Source organism: Stegodyphus dumicola, chromosome X2, assembly GCF_044657685.1.
Source record: "Stegodyphus dumicola isolate Sdum_Otavi_A_Nest chromosome X2, ASM4465768v1".
Taxonomy (NCBI): Eukaryota; Metazoa; Arthropoda; class Arachnida; order Araneae; family Eresidae; genus Stegodyphus; species Stegodyphus dumicola.
This window is the reverse complement of record NC_140781.1, coordinates 112,914,457-112,938,643: the sequence shown is the minus strand read 5'-3', so window position 1 is coordinate 112,938,643 and position 24,187 is coordinate 112,914,457. Positions and strand designations below refer to the sequence as shown.

Sequence of the window (24,187 nt, the reverse complement as noted above, 5' to 3'; positions counted from 1 at the left end):
ACTTAGCTGTCATTCAAAATTAATCTACCAATAATTCTAAATTTATGCAACACAAAGATTATTTTGTTTAGCCAAAGAATTAATTGTTCTATTTTATTTAATGTGGGGGGTCTTGTAAATTAAATCAACCTCTATTTCTCACTTATTCTCTTAGTAGCGCGAATGAGACATTTGGCAACTGGTCGAATTTCTACGTAATATTGAGGTTTAAAATTGCTTAATATTATTATTTGTATATGAAACCTAAATAAGTTAAGCATAAGAATTTTATCTTTCTATCAAGACTACTTTCACTAAGGTATGTCCATTAGAATTAGAGTTATGCCTATTAGTTAGCTAAATTTTGTAAATCTGGTTAAAATCTTTCGAGTGTTAAATTTAGTCAGGTTTGATGGCGTACGTGTGGTAGAAGGGCAATGTCACTTTCACCTTTTCTGTGTTGAGGTGGGGTGATTTGCTCGTGAAAAGGGGTTGCTGCATTCTTTAGTCGATTGTCGTGTAAAATAGCAGTTGCGTGAACTTTTTGACCTTCTGAGGGGGGAAAAGAGGAAATTTTTCTACTATTTTCTTCATGGCATTTTTGAGTGCGGTTTCTCCCAAACTGAGGAAATCTCTGGAATGTAGAGGCCGTTCAGATTAAAAACGGAGTACAGGCCCCATTTCGATCTCTTGCTCCTGATATCTTATTGCGGCTAATCCTCGTGAGTGCTTTTTGGACTTTCGGTCGATCAAAACTTTTCGGAGCTGAGACAGTGAGCGTGCAGCACGCACCTTGGTTACGTTAATTTTTCGACTTGAAACCTACCTATCCATAGTCCCATAGGCGATCAGTGATTTTATTTTCGACAGCAGTTTAGTTACCTTCGGGTACACTAAATGTCCTTTTACAGGACACCCGGCGACAATTCTGATGATGAACACGGCGAACTCACGGAAACTGATAGATCTGGAATATCGACTCGGAGCACGGAGAAATTTCCGCTTAGGAAAGAAGACGTTTTAACATCACCGCAAATTAAGAGAAGCAAAAAGAAGAAGAAAGTCATCCCTTCCTTTGAGGTTACTAGCGGGACGGAGAAAGAAAGGAATAGGAAAATAGTTGAAGAACATAACAGAAGATTAGTTGAAAATATGAAAGAGTCGGAGATTCTGCGACTAATGAGCACGAATGAATATGAAGCTGTCCTACAATATTTCAAAGATAGTAAACCGGACATGGACACTGCAGATTTTGAGAGGAAATTCAGCCCTAAGACGCAGAAACAGAAACAAGAGGACGAATGGATAGCCAGTGTCAGCATAGAAGCATTGCAGAGATCGATAGATAATTTTAACAAGGCTTAATAACAGAAGATAGATGAAAAACCCTGGATTGCCCCAAAGAACCCGCAAAATTAACTGAAAAAGAAACCCCAATGGAAGTTGCAAAGGAAAATCGCTTTTGAACACCTAAATGAGGTAGAAAATATGGAAGAAGGAGGAGCTAGTAATGAAGAAACGGCCCCACCAATTGTAGTCGATTGGCCGGAAATTCATGAAATCCTAATTTCGATATGTTCGAAGCAGACATGAAGATGAAATTGCTTTACGTTAATCTGAAAATCGTTGGGGATTACAGAAACGCCGACGATGTTCTACAGAAAAGAAGCATACTATTTCATATTTTTCAGACGCTCAGCAAGATACTTATTATCCCTCTCGCTGCGCATCCCGCGAATTTCACGGGCAACGCAAATGTAGCAAAATTTGCGCAACCCGCGATTTCCACGGGTTGAATTTGGGCCGTTTATTTAACTGTGCAACCCGTTCTTTCCTCGTTCAAGGTTTCCTTTCGGCTTTTCTGTGATGTTTAATTGTTTATTTAGATGTGGACTAACAGATGTGCCGTTAGTTGTCCACATTTCTGCCAAATATACAAGAATACATAATATAGCATTTTGCGCGCGCTTTACAGAGCTCAGTGATGTCTGGCAGGAAGCGTTTTGCAAGTGATATAAACTATATTCCTGACGATATTTCCGGCACTGATAGTAGTTCTGACTCTGATTTCAAGTATATTGAAGATAGTTATAGCGAAACTGATGAGAATTTCTCGGATTCCTCTGAAGATAGTGATAAATCTGAAAATTGAGTTTCTATTGAAAAGGTTCGACAGTAGTGCAAAATTGATATGCAAAATATTACATTATGCAAACATTTTCATTAGTATATATGTTTTACCTTTGTATTTTATAAAATAAATCATAATTTAACCAATATTAATTTTCAAAAGTTTCCTTATATATCATTATTCTTCATATTCAATATTCTGACGAGCTTTTCCTATGATCTAATTCTATATTGAAAAAAAAAACTCTTTCTCAAACAAATTTTGTATTTTTGTATATTTTAACTGTAAAATATATGAAGATTTGAAATATGTAATAAAAAAATACGCAATTTTTGAAACTATTTTGATAAAAAAAAGTACGCAGCGAGAGGGTTAAGGTAGTTCTTAAAAACCTACCATCGACGATGAAGGAAGAAGTTATACATGCCGACCTGGAGAGAAGGAATTTCCCGATAACAAAAGTCAAGCAGTTTGACAGATGCAGAGGGGACATTATATAGAAACTCCCAATATTTTTATTGGAATTAAAGAAAACGAAAGAACATGCGATTCACGGACTCAATAACATTCTTATTGTTAATGTGACAATTGAGAAGTTTGCCCCAAAAAGACGAATAATCCAGTGCTACAGATGCCAAGAGTACGGCCATTCGCAGCATCTCTGCTCAAATCCTGAGGGATGCTGCAAGTGTGGACAACAACATAGGAGTAAGAACTGCGCACTAAAGCCAGAGGAAATACCAACGTGTATTTTCTGCTTGCAGCAACACGTTAGTTTATATAGAGGTTGTCTTGTGTACAAAAAAAAAAAAAAAGATTTGAAGCTAAGAATCCTCAACCAAAGCCTGCAGTTATGATTCCTACAGCAGCGGATTTCCCGAAATCCATCGAAGCAAAGGAAAACAGCAGTAAAACCTAGCCGAAAACCCTCTACAGCGAAAAGATGAAAAAAGAAATAAAGAAGTTGGAACCCCCACAGAAGGAATATAAAGAAGCCCTCGACTGGATTCAAGATCCAAAAATTAACAAATCCCTGAAAATTATAGTCGACCACGTTGAGAAGTCACGTGCTGCAAAAACTACGGCAGAGAATTTTACAGCCGGGTTCAAAGCAGTTATGACCCTTATGAGATTTGCAGAAAATGAAGAATAATCCCAATCATTGATGCAACAGAGGAATTTTCAAATTTTAATGACTTTCATTTATTTTTCAACCTACAGGGCCTCCTGTTTTCCAGCAGCAACTTTCGGGGTCAGTACTTGGGTGGGTGACCATCTACGTAACTGTATCCGACGAATCACCACTCACTTCCAAAGAAGAGAAATTCACAGCTCGAATGGCGGCCAATGAGATAACTTCACGTCCAGATGCTTTTTCTAGATTTTCCAATGCACGTACATCATGTACTTGTCGTAGCTTCGAATTATATGGCGCAGTGTTAATCATCTTAAATTTAATTACCCCCCAACGCCTCAGGGCTACTTCCAGGACAAGCAGTTAAATCAGTAGTGGCTCATATATGCTGCTTAAACCACTTAACTGATCTGATCTGATCCTCGGGATTGAGCTGGAGTTGTTTTTGCCCGCGTGTGTAGAAAGATGAACATAAATTCCCCATTATAAACGTATTCCCATTTCACCATAGCTGTTGCGGGCTAGATTATGCAACTTATGGTTCTTCAAATACCAGCTCAACCTCCAAAAGGCACTTCATTCCGGCAATATGGTTATAACTGATTTACCTCTTCACGCGTAACGTGTTATTCCTCCATAATATATTGCTGGAGGGAGCGGCTTTTGATGATTCTTCACCTCGGACGATTTCCCATGGAGAGAATATATTTCTATTACTGGAACAATTCTTCACCACCCAGAGAGGTCGAGCCTGCTGATGTGGCATCTCTTTTTCTATCGTCGATCGTCTGATCCTGCTCATGTCCTTGTCACGTGTTAACGGAAGCCTTGTTAAACTTCCGTTATCAAAGGACCTGTAACATGCGACGCCTATTATGAATTACCGGTCTTGGGAGTCTGCCGATGTGTGGGCAGGTGATTTAAAGATCCCTACATCTTTCCTCGAATATTTTGGATTGGAGCCTCGCAGTACACATGAAGGAGGAATAAGATAAATTTTTTGCTGTCACTGCTCGGAATAAATAATCATTTAAATTCTTTTCTTGTAGTTAAAATTGGAATAACTAGCAGGATGCTTACGCATAGAAATAAATTTTTATTGTCTGTATTAATTTTGCAACATTGAGGTAATATATCATATTATTTTGTCTTCTGGATCCCGGTTTTCGATGCTCGATGCGTGCTCGCATCGAAACCCGGTACAATAATAGCATTTTAAGGAATGTTAGGTAAATTTATGTTTTTTAACTTAATAGATAACTGTATTACCTGAAGCTTTTCATGTTAAATTTACCGTATTCTGTCAGTTGGTGAACTGGTGCAATCTTAGCTATGGAAATTAGCACTATGGTTGATAAAGTAAAAAAAAAAAAAAAAAAAATGTAATTTATTTTCGGTGAATAACTGATAAGTTTAAAGGAGTGCAATATTATATATGAATATATATATATATATACATACATATCTGGTTTCATTAAAGATAAATTTTTATATGGAATATATTAGGAATAATTCTATATCTGAATAGCAAAATTTGAATTGCAACTTAGCCTTAGTATTAAGGTTTTTTAAGAATATCGTATTCCCATTCTCCCGGAAGATTTGAGGTATTATTAATTTGGTTATTAATTATAATTAGTTTACGGGAAAAATAAATTATAAAGTTATTTTAAAATTTAAATGGATGTCTTATGTTTTTTGTTTGCTTTTTCACTTTCTGTGACTTTCCCCAGCAATTTTAGGCTTGTTTATGTAACAAATACCAACGCAAATTTTTAATTATTTAATAATATCATTACCAAGTTATCACTGTTACTTGCCACTTTGTATTACTATAGTCCCCACACTTGAAGGCGGCTCTCATTTGTGTTGAGATGATTATATTTTTCTTGTCGTAAGTTATCTTGTTGCAACCGGCATCCAATACATAACAGAGCTCTCATATCCGTTGTATACTCGTATATTGTATAGGTGAAAACTAGATTTATTAAAAACTCATTTTTAGAAAACAGGGCCTTATTTAGTTATTTATTTTCATGTTTATTTATTTCATCTGGTATCTTATTATCCTACCAAGCTCCTGAATGACTGCATAATTTGAAGCTTTCGCAGTAGAGTAATTTATTTCGTTAGTTTGAAAGAAAAAGGTCAATTTAATCAATAACTTTAAATTTAATAAAAATCCTTAATTTTGGAAAACTGCATCATTTCAGTTTAAAAATTTGCCATCAGTTCTGAAAGGAAAGTTTCGAATAACATAATCTTTCATTAATCTGGAGCACAATTAAAAGTGCACTATCTTCTGGTAATTTTATATTAAGATGAATATTCACAGTTTCAGAAGATTTTAGTCTTCTGCATAGATGGTGATTATGAAGATCATAAAAGAATTGATGATCTGCAATACTATTATTTATTTATGTGGAGGAAATACTAATCATTTTCAAATGTAGTCGCGGTCAGAAGTTTAACTGCATATGTTTTATTTTTTCTCTGTCAGAATGATGTTGCAATTTACAACTTACACACAGAAGAATTAAAATTTTTATTTATGATATTTTTAGTCAATTTCTTAATCCAGCTAAAGTAATCAGATGTTAATGCGTTTCATAAAGTTACATAAAATAAATAATTACTGTTATGTATTAATTGTCTTAATTTGAAACTTTAAGTTGATTGCTTACTTTCAGTTTGATCTGTAATTGAAGATATTAATTTGTTTTTAGTTCTGGTAAAAGTAATGGTTGTAAGTTTTGTAAGCTGTAAACTTTTAGTAAACTTTAAATTTAAGTTTGGTTGCCTTAAAAGTTTTTTTAAGTGAAGTTGGTTAACTTTAATTGAGTTTGGGTCTTAAAGTTTTACTTGGTTTTTGTACTTGTTTGTTTTGACCTTTAAGGTTATTTAACTTTTAACTTTATTATTTTAAAAGTTTTGCTGCTGCACATTTTGGTGTGTTAATTTTTAATTTTAAGTAGCTTAACTTTTATCCTCTCTTTCTATTGAAGTTTCTCGAATTCATATTTTCTGACTGGTGGTTAATTGTAGAAAAACTCAATCTTGAAAATTTTTACTCATCCTTACTTTCTTCTGAAGAAACAATTTTATTATGTGTGTATTTCATTAAATTGAACTTAATTGTCAAATAATAGTTAAATTTACAGTACTAAATTTGTTAATTGTGAGGAAAACTCTATTCACTAGTTCAGTAATTTTTTTCCGTCCAAAAATTGTCGGCTTGGAATTCGCTTCTCAGAATTCCTTATCTGGGGATTGCTGCGCCCCGAATTCCTTTGCCAAGTACTCCACCATCTGTAAAATTACTATATTCTGCACCCCTTTGCTCAGGTATCTCCAGCAGAGAAATGTTCTGCTAGGGGATTACTTACGGGGGTGAAAGTTTGTCCGTTAGGTTTCTCGCTGTATTAGATTTGGACCCTAGTAGAGGCTAGGTGTTTCGTCATCCTTTTTGGGAAGGGGTATTTGACCTCGCGCAGTGGCGTTGGAGGCTGCATTTTCTGCACAACATTGTGCGCTCACTTCTGGTAGCCTGAGAAGACTTTCCCCCGGAAGAATTTCTGCTGCGTTCCTTTTGGGCTGCCGTTAGTTGGGAGACCATTCATCATCTTTAATTGCCAAGATTTCAAGTTTTCCACTAATTAGAAAAGAGCAGTTGCTGCGTAGTTGGAAGGGAGATTAGAACTTTGAGGCGACATCGAGGGCAGAGCTGCGAGGCGATACAGAGTGACAACCTACTTAGCTCACCGAGTAAATTCCTGAGATGAGAGATGGTATGGACGTCCCGAGCTAGACAAGAGCAGAGGAGTTCCAGCCGGTAACCTGCGACATGGATACAGCCAGCTGAGAAAGACTAGTTTCTGGCAAACTGCTGCGTATATCCTGAAATAAAAATGGCTTGCGGGATTGAGAAAAACCTGGAATCAGCCGGATGGAAGCGGCAGAACGAAATAAAGCCTAGCCTCCAAACCCGTTGCCTTCCTCAAATTTAACTCTCTCTTGTTACAAATTAATGTCCTGACGTATAGTAATTATTCCCTACTACGTGATAATTTTTCTGCCATTGATTTCAACACTCTCCAGTTATTCAAATTTTGTATGATGGGCCCCATCCGCATATTGTGAAATTTTATATATGTTAAAAGTATGTGTTACTATTTTTTTTTTTTTTTTTTTTTTTTTTTTTTTTCTTCAGATATTTAGATGACCAGCCACCACCAATTTAAAATGTAACTTGTATTCTCAAACACGTCACAAAATAAAGTTACATTGTTTTCTTACTTATTTGCATTGTTTTAATTTTAATTAATGTTGTCACTGGACCATAGAATTGAATTTACTGTGTTTAACCTTGCTTATTACACAGCGCAATAAGTTTTAGTATTTGTATTTTGAATTGCTTATATTATTTGTGCACACCTCATTTCTTGCATGTTATACTATCATGAAATACTCTCTGAGAAATGTTATACTAATATTGAGCATATTTTACACATTTACCTAATTCACTACTGACATCAATACACTCAGAGTTATGAATATTATTTACACAGTGATGCTGACATGTTGCACTAATGTTAAATATTAAATGTATATTGTTCTATACTTAATATAGAACATTGCAAATGAACAAATTCAAGCTTCTCGCATCTGCCATTTCATTTTGCATAGCCTTTAGAATTTGGTGGTCGTTTCCTAAAAATAATAAACAATTGAATAAAAACAACGTAGTAATTACATGGCCAATAAACTTGGGATTATGGTTAGAACAAATCCAAAGCTATGACTGCTAAGTAGCAGTCATAACAAGGCTTCATTCCTAGTCGTTAACACAATTTAAAATTCCACAGAGGAATTTCCTTTTATATACCCGCAGCTGAGATGCTGTTGACTATGAGAAATATTAATAACGTATATAATGATGTAGAAATTATTCATGGCGTAGAATTAGACGTAAAGATGTCGAAATACTAATTAAGCAGATAGTGATCTATAATAAAAAGCAAGCTTGGCAACCGTGGCAAACTAAATATTCAGATAAAAATATGTAAATCAAAATTATAACTTAAATTACCAATAGCACCTTAATTTTTAATTCTCTTATTTCGCTTCTATATTCTGAAAATATGTATTGTTTACATAAACATTTCTGGACTGCGTCATTTCTAGATTAATAAATATGTTATAACTTTTGCATAACGATAATGCAGTAGCTAATTCGAATCGAAACCCTTTTTCTTAATAAGCTTCCATTCTGTTCTTACCACAAAGTTATCAAAAATGTAAATGTTTTGAATCAGGCACGATTAGAGTGTGAAGTCAGCTGTGGCCACAAGTTTCAATTGGGAAAAAAGTGGTAATTTAATCTCCCTCGGCTGCTAAGTCTGCTGTTTATTATGGATTATTATATACGTTATCAATATTTCTACATCATTACAGATATATATGCATCTACTATATATTTGTGATAAATGATAACATATTATAAACATATATTATAATAGAATACGATGTACAGATAAGGACGGAATACAACATTTAAGTCGAAATGCTTATTTTTCACTCAGGGCCGGATGAAGTTATCTGAAGTACACAGTCGTTACTTATTAATGTTAGGGCCAAGGAAGAAAAATCTACCTTAATTAACAAATTTTAAGTAAGAAATAAAAAACTGAGGGAAATAATATTAACGAATATATAGTAAAAATATAACATTTTAGTTTAATTAAAATTTTTGGCATGCATGATATTTTTTTTCTACATTAATCCCGACATTCCGAGCGATTAGCTCTTAATCTAGTCTATTTCTGGAATGGTGCTAAAAATAAGGAGAACGGGAGTTGAAAAAGATACGATTCGTCCAGAGCCATTTCGGAAAAACCTTTTATCCAAATAGCCTTCATGAGCTACAGCTAATTCAACCGTCTTACCATTAACACATTGCTTAAGAAAGTTTACTATAATCCTACTAGTTAAAAGAGAATTTGGCTCTTTGTCCCATCTGAGTTTGGAGAAATTATTTGGCGAAATTCGAGGGTTCCTTTATTCTACCTATTATTCTTTTCCTATTATTATCCTATTATTCTTTTTTTCTGTGCCATTATTTTGCCTCCTTTTATACCAGGTAACTTTTATTCCGGACACCATTTAGTTTAAAGAGCTAAGAAATATAAATAATGCTTACTTCAATCTTGTTCGCGTTTCAAAATACACACGCATCATTATTAACTTATCTAGCATAATGAGTGAGTGACATTTAACTTTAAAATGCCATTCTTTTGTCTTTTTATTTAAAAAAGTTACGATAAATTTAATTAATTATTTTTAGTGATAAGACGATTCATTTTGATACTCTACAAATTTCTATAAACATGATTCTTTTAAATTCAAATTGAAGAAAATGAGCAAATCCTAAATGAGTTAAATCGCTTAATAAATTATCTATATGATATTAATATTAATTTGCCTTATGCTTTTAACAATAAAAGATGTCTAAAAATGCGATGTAATATTTTGACACTTCGTACCTTATACACTAATTGCAACAATCTAAAACAAAATAACTAAACGGTTAATCGTATAAATTTTGGAATAAAATATTACATTTATTTCTATATTAACATTTAGTATTGGGTTATGAAGTCTTAATAACGTTTCGAGTTTATTCACAATTTTAAACAAAATTGTTCAAAAAGCATTTTTTGCAGAGTTGCGCGTGTTGTTGTATTTATAAATATTAGACTGTGAATCAATGCTAAGAAAAGGTTAAATTCCTAATACGAGCTTAAGATTTTTTAATGCGCTTCAATTTCAACAAAATAATTATCCTTAAATAAAATAAAGTATACTTATTTAAATCTTATTAGTTTAAATAAAAATGATATAAAATTGTCACTTAATTTTATACCGTATGTTTAAGAAGGATTGACTGAATAATCATCTCTTGGGTCAGTTGGTGCTAGATGAATTGTCCCTATTTTACGAAATATTCAAATAAGGCAGACTCTCAGACTAAGACAACTTTGAATACTTTGAGCTTTTAGTAAAACATTATACTAAAATTAGATATTTATACAGTCCCTCTAAAAGGAACATTTCAGTTAATAAGTTTTCCTTAAGTAAAATGTAAGTTAGGAAGCTATTGCTAACATTTTCTCTTAAAAATTGGGTTCTTTATAAAAAAAAAAAATAATGAATATTTAAAATTAACAACTGAATGCGGGACTGGCCTTAAAATACGTTGTCAAAATTGCATGCCTTACAAAACCAATTCAAATAAGAAGTAGAAATAATTAAAAACCGTATAAAATTAAATTTTATCAAACAAAAAATTTCAGATTTTAAGATTACTACAGATGGTAATTTCAGACCAAAATTTCTAATTAGTATCCCAAATGATACGTTCTAAAAATTCGCATTCACATTCTACAGTTTAGCTTGTATGGCTTTCTGTTACAACATTTGTATCCTGTTCCCCAAAATCTCGGGAATGATACCTTGCATATTAAATGTAAGAATATAGTTAATTTTATTCTGACTTCTCTGAGCACAGGAAATGTTTTTCTCATAAAAAATAGCTTTTTCTCAGAGAACCCTATGAAAAACCGAAAGTTCCTGTATATTTGCTAAAATGTTTGATATAGCCCAAACCGTTTCAGTCTAATGATCGCTGTGTTAGACTCCGCTTTTAAATGAAATTGCAGGCCCCAAGACTAACAAATTAAGAGATATTAGTCATTCAGTAGTTTTGAAATACACCATAGAAATAGAAACATACTCTACGGCAGGTATACTCGTTTTTTGAAGAAAATACCAGAATTTTCACTAATGTCCAAATGGTTAAAATAAATTAAGAAGAAAAAAACAGTGCGTCGCTGATTGATTGCTCTATAACAGTGATTGCATCTGTTTGTGCGTGAATTTGCTTGCATTTACATCCCCTTAATACCGTTCAGTATTTATGTTAGACAGTGATTAAAATTAAGATAATTTATTGGCCTGAAATCTGTTTTAAGCTCCCAGTTTTGATTTCTATTAATCAGAATATTCTAAATAAAAGTTTAAAATCTAAGTTGTTTAATTTGTATTTTAGTCCTTTTAAATGGAAAAGCAATTATTCTGAGGATTACTGATGGAATATTTCGCTGTTTTTATGTGGTAAAACGAGAATAAGACTTTGTTTTATTTTCTCTTATTTATGCAGACGTAAATTATTTTTTTAAAGTTTTTAAACAGCATCGCCTTTTAATTTGTTATTCTCCTTTGCTTCGTAATGGTTTCATCGGGAAGCATTATTTTTAGTACAGTGATATTTCTTAAATTTAATTTGGCTTGATACTTTCCTCACCTTACAGAACTTTAAACAACGAATTCTTTTTTTCTAATTTAAAAGATTAAAGAGAACCTGCATTTACTCATCTCTTTGTTTTCTGTCATTTTACATTATTTGTCGGGAAGCGTCTGCCCAAACATTTTCATTTTTGCTTGCAATTGAAGCTTGGTATTTGCTAGAATTACAGGAATTATTTTAAGACAGATTTATTTCGCTTAAGTACTTAGATCTCAGAGCGCAGCCAAACTGATAAAGAGTGTACATCACTTCAAAGTAATGATTTTACGTTTGGTACACGGTTAAGTAAAACGGTTCGTCTTTCTAGACGTTATTTCCTTTTTTAAATGAATTTGAAAATATAAATATTTTAAATGATGATTACTCTATTTCTACTAATTTTGCGAAAGAAAAGCCATCACCTAAGTCTATAGATCTTGGTTTCCATTAGTTTCAGAAAACGTAGAAAGCGTTTTGTAACCTAATTAGTGAATAACAATCTAAGTCGATGTAAGATAAGTAAAAGTTAATTGTAAATTATGAAGTCTTAATTTGCTCCTTCAAGTTTCGAATATTCTTTTAGAATTTTCAGTAACTAATTAAGAGAGTAATATCTTACTCTAAACTTGAAGCTTCATTTGTTTAATGGAGACACTTCTTTTAGCGAGCTCAGTTTATTCTCTTCCCTAATGGATTTTCATTTACTTTTGAGCCTATTTAAAGTTGATTATTAGCTTTAATTCTGTCTTATTGCCTAACATCAGAATAAAAGAATATTTTCTTCTCTTTTTTTATTTAGTCACGTTTGCTTCAAAACATGTGCTTAGTATTAATTACTTTCAATAGTCCTTAAAACTGATCGAAGGTGTAAAAAAGTAGCTTAATAAAAGCTATTTTTATAAAAAATGTGAAAATAAAAGCGCATGAATTTCTCTTTAAAATGTAACCCAATTCAACTATCAAATAGCAACAAAACCTTCCCAAATCACGAAAAGAGAGATATCAAAAACTTTTTCTCCTATTGAGTTATAATTCATAAATATTCAAGTATTTTATTTCGTTTTGTTTTATTTACTTTTGAAAACGTTCATTCTTACCCTTTTGGCACATCATTCGTTTATAGCAGTTTCTCAGTTTTTTCTTCATAATATGATCCTCATGTTACGCTCAGCTGCCGCATTTATCATTCAAGCGGACTGGCAAATTGCCATTTCTGAGATATGTTCAATCGATTAACTATGATGTCTTTAACTTTCAAACTACAACTATATACAAGTTAATTAACTGAAAGGTTTAAAAAGTAAACGGGACTTCCAAATAATTTATATCTTTGTTTTCTTCTTGAAATCTCTAATTAATCTTGCATCTAATTTGTACCATTTATTATGTTCCTAGCTAGTAATTTTTTTGACCTTTTCACCTTTATTGCAATTAACAAAACATATTGCTTACCTTGGTAAAAATAAACATTTCCGGACCATTGAACAAAGAGTTATTAAACGTTTTATTTAACAAGTTAAATTACACTACATTCTAAATTATATTTTACATCAAACTATCTGAGTATTTCCTAACAGTTGCTCTTATACAGTTCTTCCTGCAAAAAAATGCAAGACAAAACTTAATTACGAAATTTCTGTTTTACCGAAACTCTAACAAATGTATAAGTATTAAATTTATTTCTTTTACTTCTTTTCATGGGATCAAATTAAACGTTCTTTTTACTAGGTCAAACGGCCACAATAAGAAATACAGAATTATTTTTTTTAAATGTTATTTTTTATGGTTCAAAACATGCTCCAGCTCTGACAAGTTACTCAAGTTACTCCTACAGTTTTATTTTTTCTTTTGTGAAGTAAAACGTTTCTTTCAAATATTTTGACAGATCCTATTTGTGCTTTGATTGGAAATTCGTAGACCATTGAAAAGTAATAAATGTCATATCTTTCTCCAAATTGCGTGCTTTCCCGAAATAAGACATTTATAAATGATAGAAATTTTAAAATCTTACTTGCCCATTTTCTAACATTCTGGAAAACTGATTTTTCTCTGCTAAAAGTAATACGTTGCAGATTCTTTTTTATTCAAAAGAGTAAAATATCACTTTATTGTTCAGCTTACAACAAATTTGATTTTATTTGCGCTAAAATTATTTCAGAAATAAATCTTGAAAACCATTAAAAAACATCCTTATAGTTTCTTGATTCAGAATAGTAGCATGTTGTTCTACTGCACACAGGTTACAAAAAACTGGATATTATTTTGTCAGCTTATCGTATGTTTTTTTATAACATCTGTAACTTATCACAACTTAAGATACGGCTGCATAATAAAGAAACGTAAAATTTGTAACCCATTGCACTGTTATTATATGCTTCTCTATTTTAAAATCCTGTTGTGAAAGCCCACGCTGGCCGAGTGGTTAAGACCATGGAATACTGGGAGTACGACTTGGTTTCGATTACAGGCGAACGGACAGGCTGCGTGAGTGTTTTTAAGATTTTCGGGTACTTTTTTTTTCTGTATATATAATGTGGATGCGAGCCAGTTTCCCTTAGAAAGTCTTCCATGAAGACAACCCTTCACTTACCCAGACAGCGTTCGTTAACTTTGTCATATTCAAATAACCTAATCTAAACGTACTCCGAAAGATTACAATTATAACTTTTAAGTCGACAAAACTTTTAGACTAAAAAGCTTTTAAACTAGTAACAGCAGCTGAAATATAAGATAAGTAATACATTCATAAATACTGTTATTGACGCAAGAATTTAACAACGCAATCTCTATCAACATTAAAACTGTGTTCAGTATATTAATCTGAAGTGGTTTTCGAATAATTTAATTTAAAAATAGAAGCTATATATTCAGTGTATCTTCTTCACAACAATTAAGGTTTATTATGTATTTAAGTTAGAATACGTATTCAGAGATTCTTTAAAATTGAAAGTACTACTCTGAATTGTTTTACGTAATTCATAAATGCAATCATTCAAAAATCATAGACACTAAAAAGTTTTTCAGCGAAAATAAATCGTTTGGAACAGAAAATTGCAGCAAATTCCTTTCTTTCCTTTATCTTTCCCCCCTGCAAGATCATGTGCCCTTTTTTTAACTGTTCTCAAAATGAAGACGTATAATTAACAACAAATATAGCACATTATTTTAAAAATTATGCAAAGTCAAATTTTCTGTTAAAAATATTCAGTTATACTCAATGTGTGCCTGCCAGAAATTTGTATTAGCTTCATTAAAAAAAATGAGTAATATTATCATATAAACAAAATTTTTAGAGGACTCGGATGCTTTCAATATCTTTTCATGTTTCGATTTAATTTCATATACCCCTTGTAGTTAGTGCTGATCTGACCCTTAGACAGCGCTAAAGTACACTGGTGTGCAAAATTTAAGGACGAGACGGTTTTTTCAATATAACTTTGTACAAAAGCTTTCCAAATCAACACATTTAATACCGTAAGATCCTCAATACGTAAAGACATGAGTAATGTAAGCAACACTTACTAAAAGAGAAATCAGAGGGATAAAAAGAAGCTTTATTGAAAAAGTAGCATGGAGCGCAATGCGACTGAAGGCCGAAACATCCCTGTGATGGGTGTCCAGCAAGAAACATCCGGTCTTTAATAGGGGATATGATCTCCCCTGACTGCTAGGCAGATTTCACAGCGTCTGCTCATGCTGAGAATGAGGGTGTCAATGAGTTGTTGAGGCATTGCTGCCCATTCGTCTTGCAGCGCCAATCGAAACTCCGGAATCGTTACTCGTGGTTAAGTACGAGCTGCCAAGCGTCTGCCTAGAAAATCCCACACATGCTCGATGGGATTGAGATCCGGAGATCGTGCCGGCCAATCCATACGTTCAATATCCTCACTCTCTAAGAGCTGTTCGGCAGCTACTGGCATGACATGGTGCATTGTCGTCCATGAAAATGAACTGCGGACTCATAGCGCCTCTAAAAAGACGCACATATGGAAGGAGAATCTCGTTACAATAACGGGTCCCGTTGACTGAACCTGCATCGAAGATGTGAAGGTCTGTACGACTACCAAGCATGATGCCTCCCCAAACGAGAACACCGCCACCTCCATACCTCTCCCTTTCAATGATGTTCGAGGGATGATTGCGGCTTCCCCGCTCTCTCCAGATGAGTATGCGATGAGAATCGCTACTCAGACTGAATCTGCTCTCATCTGTAAAGAGTACTCGTCCCCATTCATTGTCTCTCCAATTCCGGTGTTCCCGGCACCACAGAGAAAGCCTTCTCCGATGGGCAGGCGTTAGAGGTAAGCACCGTACAGGGCGTCGTGCAAACAGACCACCACCGTGCAGTCTTCTGGCCACGGTAAAACGCGATATCGGTCGTCCAGTCGCCTGTGTCGTGTGTCTAGCGATTTCTCCCGCTCTCTGCCGCCTGTTTCTTCTGGCCTCTAAGGCAATATACCGGTCATCTGCGGGTGTGGCTCCTCGTGGACGACCACTACTAAACCCTCGGATAGCTGCTCCTGTAGTTTGAAATTGTCTCCAAAGTCGTGAAACGATGCTGTGAGCAATTCCGAACTCTGCAGCCACACTTGTCACACTGCGGCCTTCCTCCAACTTCCCAATGATTCGACCTCGGGTAAAAGCATCCAGATGTCGTCTAACAGATTGATTATTCGCCATTTCTCGCTGAGGCAGCAACTCGGTGTGATTTTAACTGCTATACGGCGTGCAATCTCTTTGCCAGAAATACTGATCTTACACCGACAACATGCTTTATACTACTCAGACACTCCTCCATTACGTCTACCTGCATATCTGCGCATGTGCTACCGTACATCACCTTACTTAATCTCCTGATTGGTCTTTCTGTCCGCTCTGCCTCTTCGTTCAGCTGATATGCTAATTTTTCGACTTCGTCCTTAATTTTTGCACACCAGTGTATTTTGTATACTTCTGTGGCAAGCCTATTGCATTTGTTTAGAACTGTTCCTAGAATCGACTGAATCGGCAATAATAATGCAAAGCTCTCCTTTTGAGAGTAACTTGGAATAGCTAAATTGTTGTAAATAAACCTGTAAATAGTTAGTGTGTTGATTTATTCACGTATTCAAGTGACTTCTTGACAAATGATTTACATGAAGTGCAAAATGAGGTTTCAACCTTAATGGTTTTTATATTTTATTCTTTTATAAAGGGAATCATTATCTTTCAACTTTTCTTCTCAACTTCTTTAAGTAGAAAATATAAAAATCTTTAGTTTCTATAAAAAATTCAACTCTAAATGTAGTTTAAATAGAGACGCTTCCATTTTAGTCTTTGATTAAAATTATGTTTGCGATAAAAATCTGCAATATAGAAGTGCAACAACGAATGTCAAATTTAGAAAGCTAACCCTCGTATAACAATGTCTTTAGGATTTTTAAAAAAATGCAGCATTATGCAAAGTAAATAACTAATAAAATGTAAGGGTTAGACTAAAAAAAAACTAACAAAATCTACCCTACTTTATTTTTGTAATTTACATAAATATATTTATTAGAAAAATTAATGCGCTACGTTAGTTAATTCATGTTAATTTTCATTTTTTTTTAAATTGCTTGTTTAAAAGAGTCTTTACTTCTTGATAATATAACCTCTCCTTCTAGGATTTGTTCTGAGGAATGGGAATTTCTGTGTTCCATTTCTGCAAAATAGCTCTTATTTTCATTCTTTTGTACTTCTTTGAAAGATCTCTAAATACTTCAGAGTTTAGAGCTGAATATATCAAGTCTTTATTGAAATTTGGACTTATTTCCTTGAAGGATTTGGCCTTTCAAAAAGAAACTGCAGATGTCTTTCGCCCGTTACTAATTTTGCATCAGAAACTTTCACTTGTAGCTTTTGTATTCCTTTTATTTATTTAATTAATTTTTATTGCGTATTAAAATGATTTACATAATAATCACACGTATTATTTAAACCTTTCCTACAATAAATTATCTGTTAATCGGTTAGATGGAAAAATTATTTATTTTGTATAAAATTATTTAATTTTTCGATTTAAATTCTTAAAACAATGTAGTTTTATTATATTGTTTAAAATTAAATTTAAATTTCAATCACGAAACATTGTTCTTGAGGCGTGCTTAAGCGAATCTTTGCTGCATAAATGTCATGTTGTGCACAGATAGAAGGTAGTAACTTTATTTCGATGCTATGCTGTAACACATAATTTAATAAATATTATTCAATTCCAATTATGATGAAGATGCGTTCAAACATTAAAGGTAAAGATTAAAACATGGTGCCTGAAGGTGAAAAACTGCAAGTAGCAGAGCTCGAAAGACTTCAAATCAGATGTTCTGAAAGGAGAATTAATTTGGGAATACACTGAATTTAAAAATACTAAAGATGTTTTCTATAATTTAATAAAGCATTTTACTCAATATATTTTAATGAGCAAAACTTAATATTCAGTTTAAAATATGATTTTAATAAATAAACGTTTACTTTTGCATCTAAAATAAAAGGAAAAATTTAAAAGTAAAATTTTTCGAAATTAATGTAGTTTAGAAAAATTTAATTACATTTTAATTAAATTATACAGAGCTATATTTATGCACGATATGTTTAGGAAATAATATGCAACAGGAAAATTGAATTAACTGTGTTGGTGAGAATACGAGTAACAAAAGAACAGAGCAAACGGAAACATTCACAATTATTTTCTGTTATAAGCAGCTGATGATTTCATTAGTGTGAGACTATTTTGTGAGAAGAATAACATTTTATTGAATCAATGTACCTACTGGGAACAAAATTTGGAAAAAAAATTAACTCATTCTGTTTTTGCTATTAATACCCAGACCAAAACTATCTTCTTTTAATCTAGTCTTTTAATAACTATGTAAGGCACTTTTCCCTTAATACCACCTACCTTCATAGTGTAATTAGAAAGTGCTTCCGGCTAGCAATCAGAGGTCCGGAGTTCGAATCCTGGCAAGGTTACTAGACATTTTCCACCTCTTCTTCTGCAAAATAAAATGCTTAAATGCCTAGTACTCTTTACAATTGGCGCTCGAACTAAAATATTGTGGGAAATAATTCGTCGTCACCAGGAACTAGCGACTGGATCCCCTCGACTGCACTTGCGTTTTAAACGGATTTTTAAGTAAGGGAGTATGTAAGGTATTTTCTCCCTTCTTACCACGTACCTTAGTGGTGTAATTGGGAAACACGTGCGGCTGGCAATCAGAAAATCCCCAGTTTGAATCCTGGTTACCATTACTCATTTTTTGGGTTTCCTGACTTCAAAAGTATTTCATCTAGCTCTAAAACTGTTAAGGTAGCCGACCTCGTTCGAAGGGCTTTCTTCAAAACGTTTCTTATATTTTTGAATTTATGAGATTTTATATTGAATTACACTCCCTCTTAAATATAATCACTACAAAAGTGACAAAAATTCGTTATATTGTGAAATTTATGAAAAAAGTACTGAAAATTTTATATTGAAATTAACAAAAACATCAACCAGACTAATGATGATAAAAACATATTTTTGACTTCATGTTGTTATACTAACCATAAGCATACAAAGAAATAGAGTAAATGGAAGATATTGATTCACTAGTAATATATGGCCAAATATATTAGTCGATACTCAAACATGTAAAAAAATGCGTACACTATTGAAGGAAAATAATATAACTTAAATTCTATAAGGTTAATTTTTTAACTCCTTCATCATCCTTTATAACTCCATAATAATAAAATAAAAACTATGTGTGAAAAATTGCAAGTGATTCTATAAGGAATTTTTGGAGTTATCATGGTTGCTATAAGCATAAATCATAAAAAATTTAATGAAAAATCCGCACTTTAAATTTTCAGATTAACGTTGCCTGACATATATACACAACTATTCACGTTGTCCAAAAAAGAAAATATGAAAATACGTAATAAAAAATACCTTGCCAGATTCTCCTGACATATCGAAATGTTTGAAATTTTTTAGTTTAAAATGAGTTTAAATTGCATCTTTAATTTGCCCTTTAAAACTTGATTTCTGGTGCTGCAGACAGTAACTTCCGGTTTGTTGTCTCTCAGAAAACCTGGTATATCTCAACTTATAATCAATATATCAAGAAATGAAAAGTTGTTTTTTATAGCTGAGAATGTAACCTTTAATAATGTTAAATAAAATCCATTGAGATTTGTAGCCAAAATGGGTCTTTTAAACGAGATAATTACCTGAGATATTCCGTTATCACACAGAACAATACGAATTTTTTCATTTTGACTATCTAACTAGAGAAGACATAATTTTAGCAAACGTCGTTGTAAAAGTCAAATTATTAAGTAAGCGTACTTATTTAAGAACGTTAGCTCACATTTGTTGAATTATAAGATATGTAACAGTTCTTACAGAGAAATGCAGGTTATAAGAAAAATATATCTCACCAAATAAGATTGAAAAATCTACAATAAAATAAGAAGAGCAGTACGAAATCTCTTTAAGAAGACAGGTAATAAAAAAGTGCAGTGAAGTATATTCCTGTAAAAGGTTTATCTAAAGTTTGACGTTCCACGTGGAAAGTTATGCAAAAGAGTAAACAATTACTCACTAAAGCTCCTATCGTATCAACTGTGTAATCTTATATCTATTAAAAGAAGGCAGCCTCCCCCCTTTGTTTCTATTCTAAAAGCAAAAACGCAGTTACGTTGTATTACAACAAGATTATAAAATAAATAATTACCTTAGGTTTTCTGACATTACGTTCTAAGTTACTAAGAATTTTATACGTAAGGGAATAGTATAAAGGAACCTTGAGATTTACACAAATTTAATCTATCAAGTTGAATTAGTTATTATTCTCTTTTTTATGGGTCATAGCAAAATACCCTAATTTCCTCTCAGTTGGATTTCGGAAACCAAAATATATTACTTCTTACTATGCGACATTTCAACAAGTGCAATGATTTTTATCAACAGTTCTGTTCAACAACTAGTATGCAACAACAACTTTGTGTAATATTTATTTTTTTATGTTTTGTTCTTAAAAATGCTCATCGACAGTTTTTCAATTGCAGCTTTCATAACATACATGTTTATAAATCTTCAACAACAGCTTTTGATTAATATTACACTATGTTTCTTTAGTCACAAATATGCATTAATAACTATTTAATAGATGTGGAATAGAAACCAGTATGATAGCATTTAACATTTATCACATTCTTCGTTGTATAAGTTTAACAAGATGCATTTAAAAGGTTTAATATATAAATTTCAAAGAAATTTTGCTTTCACTGCAGTACAGAAATGCCATTGATATGTATCGTTAAAGAGTAAATTTTTATTTCCAAACAATCCGTCATGAGTAGGTTTTGGTGATTAGATCCCCTACTCCCTAGTTGCTTTTTAAGCGATCGAGAATGTAAGGATTTTTCTTCCTACTTACCGCATAATTTCGAAGTGTAATTGGGGCACTTGAGGATGGCAATCAAGGGGTCAGCAGTTTGAATCGCAGAGACAGTATTACTCATTTCTAGTGTTTCCTGGCTTCAAAAGCATTTCAACTGTCTTGCGAAACGAAAAAAACTTACGAAATTAAATAATGAAGCACGTACTTAAAATAGATGTACTACAAGGATCTTATGAAAAATAGGAGAATATCTTAGCAAACGGAGACTGTTTTCAAGTGCCTGCATAAGAATTAACAGGTGAACAAATGTAAAAAAAAATGTTATAATGGTTACAATTCGCCGAACAATAAGGGCAGCAATTCATTTCTACAAAGAAATGCATGAAGAAAAAAAAGGTGAAGTAAAACAGGGACTTTTAGAATTATTTCTAATAAAAATATTTGAACTTAATAATCACATTTTATTTATTGAAAACTAGCAAGCATGAAAAAAATTCTTGGAAACACTTATCACTTATGCATTTAATTCCTGGATTAGTTTGGTTTTAAACAAACCACGATACTGATAGAACCGATTACCCGCGCTATGAGAGGCATTGTTGTATTATGAACGAACATTTAATCACTGAAAAAGGAAAGGCATTCAAAATAGTTCAGCAGTTATGCAAAACGAGTATGAAGAAAGTCTACAGTACCTGAGTCTAAACTTGCTTGAAAAGAATTTTGCTGACTGAAACTCAAATGTATTTCTTTTCTCAGTGATTTTTTTCATAATCATTCTTATTACTAGTGTTTGCGAATTCAATTTTTACTTTGCTGCTTTTGAAAAATTATGATAATTCACTGATTACTTAACTCCTTTAAAACAGAGTTTTGGTTTTAAAATATTAAATAAGTTATTATTCTATTTTTAAAAAGCGCAGTTTGTCCGATTCTATGTAAGTGATAATAAATTTACATTGATGTTTCGCCTTATTGAAAGCTACTATAGATTAAAAATATAAATCCTTAAAAAAAAAATAAATAAATAAATAAACTTTTTTTTTGGTCAAAACCGCTAATTTGAGTTGTTTAGAAGGACGTAAACAATCTTTCACTGCCAGTCTGAAGAATAAATTTTAGAAAGAAACCACGGTTTGTTTTCAAAACCTTTTAAACTTTCCTTTAACCAGTATTTCGAAACTAAGTTTATTCATTTGTTTTCTAATTTTAGGTTTATTATAATGTAAGATTACACACTGCATACAAGAATCAAAATTCAAATGCTCTCAAAACTCATGTATAAACATTTTATACATCACCATTATTCACTTTCGAGCAACTATTTCAGACGTTTCAGAATGAGTGGCATGGAGTTTCGACATTTTCTGCATTAAAATCTGCAATAAAAGAAAAGAAATTTGGTAAAAATCAGAGAGGAAATGAACTTTTACGTTATGAATACGAATAAATGGTTTTTTTTATAAATTAATAGAAAATTGAACCGCCTCTGAATTATTCTGGTCATATTAAACAAATTTATGTGAGAAAAAAAAAAACCCAAAACAAGTTTCATAAGATTTCATGTATGCAAAATGAGGCCTGCTGTCATACTTGTAGCGGTAACTTTCACAAAAAACAGGCGTTAAAATCTTCCCTTTACATTACATTCTCAGGCGAAATGGCATTATAAACTGAAATCTAGTCCGTCACCCTTTACATTCGAAACTGAAGTATAAATACAATAATTACGCTACTTTCGAGAAATAGATGGCGCCATTAGTCAAAACTATTTGTCATTTAACTAGGAGTTTTACGAGTTAAATCCGGATAATTCCATGCACGATTCACACGTTACGAAATTATTTTGTTCCGTACTCAATAAAATGATGAAGAATCTTCAAAACATTTTAAACTATACTGCATAAAAGACAATAATGATGATACACGTTTCTTCAAATGCTTCGTAGGAATATAATTTCGCAACTTAACGTACTTTTTGTACAGCCAGAGAAATGGTTCTACTCCAGTTTAATAAATTGAAGGGAACAAACGAGATATTATTAAAATGGTCTTATATATTAGTAAACCAAATAAATTGAAACATTTGACAAATTTTCGAACTAGCAAAAAAATTATTCCTGTCGAATAAATCTGCAGTAAATTTGTTTTTGAATGCACCGATAAATGTTCTTGAGTTAAAAAAGCCGACATTGTATAAGACCAGCACCACATAGAACAGAAACCAGCTTAGGATTGACATGAAGTAAGACCTATACCGCATAGAATCTGCACCGGTCTAGGACCGATACGGTATTAGGACTGACAGTGTATAGAACCGACTCTGCATACCGTCGGCACTGAGTAAGAATGGCATGGCGTAGAAACAACTGACACGTTGCAGGAACGCTGAAGTTTACAATGCAGCCAAGAATTATAATTAATAACAGCTCTTAATCAAGATCGAAATAATTTGGTTAAATCATTAGAGGATCAACATCACCATAGAATCAAAACCATTCTTTTTTAGCTGCCTTGATTCTTTTGCGGTAAAGAGCCAGCTGGAATGCAGTATTTTGGTCTTGTACCGCATTACTGCTGTCAGCCTCCTCTAACCGTACCATTGTCTAAGGCAAATGTACTTTTAATTCAACTATGCCCTGCCACCCTTCTCCATATACATGAAAGGAAAGATTCCAGATTTGTATGCAGAATTTTTAACTTTGCAGCTGTCTCGTCCTTGCTTGAAACAGGAAATTTTGTATTTAACTCTTCGCTGAACTTGCACATTACTTTTGATATGGGTTTTATAATACGGATTTTTATTTTGGAACAGAAGTAAAACGTGACTCATAACAACATAACTACAGCTATAAGACTCCTTATAAAAATATACCTATTATTATTATATTATTAATTCTATTATTCACTTGATTATGTTAATCTTTGGTATAAGCTCACATTTCTTTATTCTAGATCGCATTTAATTTTTTAAAATGTACTTCGAAACATCAGATGACAATTATTATTAATAAATGAATTAACATGCTAGCCAGTGTTTAAGGCCCGAAAAAGTGGAAATGTCAACGGAAAAGAGCACAATGGGTAAACCCCGAATATAAATATCTAAAACGTTTTAACAAATCTGCAACGAAAAACGGTAGCAAGAAAGCATAAAAATCGGGAATGATTTTACAATATATTCAGCAAAATAT

General features: G+C 32.6%; 1 long non-coding RNA gene across 1 annotated transcript in view; it reads right to left on the bottom strand.

Moving 5' to 3' along the window:
* LOC118193824 (uncharacterized) overlaps positions 1-22,688 on the bottom strand; it is a 29,263-nt gene extending 6,575 nt beyond the window's left edge. The window contains exons 1-2 of the long non-coding RNA XR_004758998.2: positions 22,587-22,688; positions 22,295-22,372 (exon numbers count right to left, since the gene is read on the bottom strand). This is a non-coding gene — a long non-coding RNA (uncharacterized LOC118193824). The remainder of the gene's footprint in view (positions 1-22,294; positions 22,373-22,586) is intronic.
* Between the last annotated feature and the right edge of the window lie 1,499 nt (positions 22,689-24,187).